Source organism: Chrysochloris asiatica, unplaced genomic scaffold, assembly GCF_000296735.1.
Source record: "Chrysochloris asiatica unplaced genomic scaffold, ChrAsi1.0 scaffold00069, whole genome shotgun sequence".
In the NCBI taxonomy this organism is placed as follows: Eukaryota; Metazoa; Chordata; class Mammalia; order Afrosoricida; family Chrysochloridae; genus Chrysochloris; species Chrysochloris asiatica.
The window spans coordinates 6,496,304-6,501,886 of NW_006408587.1; the positions used below are offsets into that span (position 1 = coordinate 6,496,304).

At 42.3% G+C, this 5,583-nt stretch overlaps 1 pseudogene; it reads left to right on the forward strand.

Annotated features, from left to right (window-relative positions):
- Positions 1 to 2,909: 2,909 nt before the first annotated feature.
- On the forward strand, positions 2,910 to 3,317 carry LOC102839950 (annotated as a pseudogene).
- The last annotated feature ends 2,266 nt before the right edge of the window (positions 3,318 to 5,583 follow it).

A 5,583-nucleotide genomic window follows, 5' to 3' on the forward strand; every position in this document is an offset into this window, starting at 1 on the left:
AATAGTTGCAGACAATATAAAGTCTGTCTGAAAGACAGACACAGCCCATGGGTGACTATTTTGTAATCTAAGTCCTATAGCATGGCCCTTGGGTAGCAAGGAGCATCCGTCCCCGAGATGCTGAAATAGATTCTGTACAACTTAGTCAAGGGGATTTTGAAGAAACAGTTGAAGAGGGGAGTTGTTGTGGGTAGACTAGGTGACCTTTAAGATTCCTTTCAAGCCTGAGACTGCATGAATCCATGAATTGGCAGATTAGAGATGGGTGTGTGCGATAAGAAAGAACATTCTGAGCAAAGGCACAGAGCCAGGAACAGTCTTTTCATCTTTTTTCACTCTCTACTTCAAAATCTTTGATGCTTCCCCATTGTCTCCATATCTTGGCGTTAAGGGATGGATCCACCCTAAGCCCCTGGCCTAAGCATCCATTGCAATGGCTCCAGGAAAGGCCTCCCTCAGAACTGCCTGCCTCCAGACCCCTCTCCACCTGCCCAGGTCTTGCATCTCCTCTGCTTCAGGTCAACTCTCTGAGCTGTCACTACACTCGTAATCATGTTAACGCAGCTTTGATGACCACAGAACATGGTGTCCTGCCATTTCTCACCAACTCTCCATATGCCTCCTGAATACTCATTCCATGAGTGTTGGCTGCACCCCGACTTCATATAGCAAATTCCAGGATGATGTAAATTGTTATCAAGCTAGGCTGCTAACCAAAATGTTGGAGGCAGGAGTCTATAAGAAGAGCCTTGTATACATGCAGGGGATCACAATCATTGTCATGACACAAAGTGTATATTTTGTTGACTGTGGGACTGGTGATCTGTAAACCTCCACTCAATTCACAATAAAAGTTTGAAAAAAAAGAAGAAGAAGAAGAAGAAACTTGTAAGAAAGACCTGGTTATCTACTTCCAAACAACAAATCCGTGAAGACCTGTGGGCTCCTGGTGTGGTGCTATAGGACAAACACTGGACTGTTAACTACAAGCTTGGTGGTTCAAATCTACCAGTTGCTGCTTGGAAATCCTATTCAGAGTTGTTATGAGTCAGAACAGACTTGACAGCACTCAACAACAGTAACAAAACTCTCTGGAGCATAGTTCTACTTTGACATACATAGTGCAAAATGAGTCAGAACTGACTCACCAGCAACTGGTTAACTGGTTTACTGCACAGAGCTCTGTACTAGGCATTCAGGACACCACAGTGAACAAGATACATATTGTCTCCTTTGCTTTCATATGCTGTTGAGACTACAACATTGTCTAATCCAGTCCTGGCCATGTGGGAGACACTCAGTCAACACCTGCTAAGTGGAAACAAATGTTGATAAGGTCAAGAGATCCTTGACCACCCCCCAACTCTCTCTAAGCCCTAGTATCTCCTCCATCCAACAAACACCCAGTCCTGTTGACCCTGCATCCTTAATATCCATTCTTCCCCATTTCCCCTAAGACATCAGAGAAGGCACAATGAAAGAAAGGAAAAAAAACTGGAAACCTGTGATAAAGGTAGTCCAAAGGTGGTTTGTTTGGTTTTGTTGTTGTTGTTGTTGTTTTTTAATGTTTCACTCCTCCACCACCATTCTGCCCCAACCATAGCAAAGGCTCCCTGATACACTCCTCGTGTTGTTGGAAGCTAGCCTGACCTCTGCTGTGGCAGGCAGCCCTGAGCTGCTGCCAGTGCCTGGGGGTGGAGTACAAATAGCCCCATCCCCCTGATCAAGAGCCAACAGCTCACCCCCTGGGCACACAGCCAGATTCCCTTCAAGCCAGCGCCTGAACACATGGACCTTAATCAACTAGAAACCCCCACCCTTCCTTCTACAAACACCCTGGTGGCCAGCCACAAGGCGGGCCAGCAGACTGAGCTGATCCCGTGACCTTTCTGCATAGCCTGACACCTAAGGAGCTAACACAGGACTGCTCACCCTCAGCCAACAGCCGCTGGATCACCAGAGAAGGGCTGTCAGAGAGGAGCTCCAGGACCAGAGTCAGATGCTGACTCTGCTGGAGGTATGCCTGCTTCTTCCAGCTCTCTACTCCAATGCCACGTTCTCAGGAAGATTAGCCCTGACCTGCTTACACTAGGCATGGAGGGGAAGACTGAGACTAGACCACTGACCTGCATTCTGATCCAGATGACAAACTAGGTATGCAAAAGGAAGACGAATGGAGAGGAGGATAAAGGGGATGTGGCACAAGTGAGCTGAGGGGAGAGAGAAACACAGGATGGATATTATCAGTGAGGGAGCACAAAAGAGCTTTCAGCATCCATGGCCATAAAAAATTGAAGCCATTAATTCCCCCTTGGAATTATTGCATATCAGCATTAAGCAGAACAGAGGAAACACTGCCTGGTCTTGCTCCTTCCTCTCAATTGTCATTATGTTTCAGCCCATTTTTACTGTCTCTGTGTCAATATCTGTGTCATCGGGGATCTTCCTCTTTTTCAATGACCCTCCACTTTACCAAACATGATACCATTCTCCTGATAACATGTCCAAAGTATGAGAGGTGACGTCTTGCACTAAGGAGCATTCTGGCTGTACTTCTTCCAAGACAGATTGGTTTGTTCTTCTGACAGTTCGTGGTACTTTCAATATCCTTTGCCAACAACATGATTCAAATGCATCAATTCTTCCAAGGTCTTCCTTTGTTGTTGTTTCTAAGTGCTGTCAAATAGGTTCCAATTCATAGAGACCCTGTATAGGGTTTCTGAGAAGCAACTAGTGAGTTTGAACTACCAACCTTGTGTTCTAATGCATTCGATTACAGAGCCGCAACAGGACTCCAAGGTCTTCCTTACTCATTGTCAAACTTTCACATGTATATGAGCCAACTGAAAATCCATAGCTTGGGTCAAGTTCACCTTTAAAACTTTTAACACTTTATTTCGACCGGCATCATGGTTGCCCTCAGACCCCTGGTGAAGCCCAAGATTGTCAAAAAGAGGACCAAGAAGTTCATCCGGCACCAATCAGATCATTATATCAAAATTAAGCGTAACTGGCACAAGCCCAGAGGCATTGACAACAGGGTGCGGAGAAGATTTAAGGGCCAGATCTTAATGCCCAACATTGGTTATGGGAGCAACAAGAAGACAAAACACATGCTGCCCAGCGGCTTCTGCAAGTTCCTGGTCCATAACGTCAAAGAGCTGGAGGTGCTGCTGATGTGCAACAAATCTTACTGTGCAGAGATTGCTCACAACGTCTCCTCCAAGAACCGTAAAGCTATCATGGAAAGAGCAGCCCAGCTGGCCATCAGAGTCACCAATCCTAACGCCAGGCTGCGCAGCGAAGAAAATGAATAGACAGCCTGTTTTCAAGTTTTATTTGTGCTAAATAGAACCATAAAAGTGCTGCAAAAAAAAAAAAAACTTTTAACACTTTAAAGAGGTCTTGTGCAGCAAATCTGCCCAATGCAATATGTCATTTGATTTGTTGACTGCTGCTTCCATGGGTGTTCATTGTGGATTCAAGAAAAATAAAGTCTGACAATTTCCACCTTCTCTCCATTTATCATGATGTTATTTATTGGTCCAGGGGTGAGGACTTTTGTTTTCTTTACATTGAGTTGCAACCCACAATGAAAGCTGTGGTCTTTAATCTTCATCATTAAGCATTTCAAGTCCTCTTGGCTTTCAGGAAGCAAGGTTGTGTGTCATCAACGTATCTCATAGCCTCCAATCCTGATGACGCATTCCTCTTCATATAATCCAGCTTCTCAGACTATTTACTCAGCACATAGACTGAGTAAGTATGGTGAAGGCACACACCTTTCCTGATTTCAAACCATTCAGCATTCCCTTGTTCTGTAATGACTGTAATGATTGCTTCTCGGTCTATATACAGGTTTTACATGAGCACAAATAAGTATTCTGAAATTCTGATTGTTCACAATGTTATCCATAGTTTGTTATGATCCACACAGTTGAATATCTTTTCATAGTCAATATAGCCCAAGTAAACATCTTTCTGGTACTCTCTGCTTTCAGACAAGATCCATTTGACATCACCAGTGATATCCTTTGTTCCATGTCCTCTTTGGAACCCTGCTTAAGTTTCTGACAATTCCCTATGTACTGATGCAACCAATTTTTAATTATCTTCAATAAAATTTTACTTGTATGTGATATAAATGGTATTGTTATTAATGATATTGTTGGATGATTTCCACATTCCGTTGGGTCACTTTTCTTTGAAATGGGCACAAATGTGGATCTCTTCAGTAGGTTGATCCCACCCACTGTCATTGAGTAAATTTTGACTGCTAGAGACCCTATATAGGGCTTCAAAGATTGTAAATCTTTACAGAAGCAGGAATCATCTTCTTTCTCCTGAATAGCAGCTGGTGGATTCCCACTACAACATGAAACCCACTAGACATTTCTTGGCATAGCCAAGTGAATGCCGCCAGCACTGCATCAGTTTGTTGTAACATGTCAATTAGTATTGTGTCAATTCCTGTGCCCTGTTTTTCGCCAATATTGTTAGTGCAGTTTGGACTTCCTTCAATTGATTATATGCTACCTTTTAGCATGGTTGAATAACAACCTATTCTTTTTAGTACAGTGACTCCTTATATTCCTTCCATCTTCTTTTGTTGTTTCCTGTGTCATTCAATATTTTGCCATTGTTGTTAAGTGCCATCTAGTTGGTTTCAACTCATAGTGATCCTGTATAGGGTTTCCAAGGGGCAGCTGTGGGTTTGAACCTCCAACCTGTGTTTAGCAGTCCAGTTCAACCCATGACCTGAAATTTTTCTTCAGTTCTCAAGAAAAATCTCTTAAATTTAAGAAACAGTTAGTGTGTGCTTACCTTTTGGTTTTCTAACTCCAGGTCTTTGCACATTTCCTTATAATACTTTTGTCTTCTTAAGCTGCCCTTTGATATTTCTGTTCAGTCTTTTACTTCATCATTTCTTCTAGTTGCATTAGCTTCTCTATATTCAAGAGCAAGTTCAGAGACTCTTCTGATATCCATTTTTGTCTAATTTTTCTTTCTTTCCTTTCTGTTTAATGACCTTTTGCTTTTCTCACGCATGTTGTTCTTGATGTCATCCCATAATTCCTCTGGTCTTCAAGCATTATTGTCTAATGCATCAAATCTGTTCTTGAGATAGTCTCTAACTATCTCAATATGACCTGGAGTATATCAAGTGGGATATACTCCAGGTCATATTTTGACTCTCATACACTGGTTTGAATTTTCTTCAGCTTCAGCCTGAATTGGCCTATGAGCAATTCATAGTCTGTTCCATAGTTAGGACCTGGCCTTGTTCTGCTTAATGATATTGAGCTTCTTCATGGCCTTTTCCCACAGATGTAGTCAATTTGATTCCTGTGTGTTCTGTCTGGTGAGGTCACAGTTGATGTTGTTGAAAAAAAAAAAAGGTATTTGCAATGAATAAGTCATTGGTCTTGCAAAATTCTATCCTGTGATCACCAGCGTTGTTTCTATCACCAAGTCCATATTTTCCAATTACAGACATATTACATGTTTCAATGACATATTACAATGTATTAATTTGCTTAGTATCTTGTGAGGAACTCACTAGAATGAAAGTTCTATGAAGAT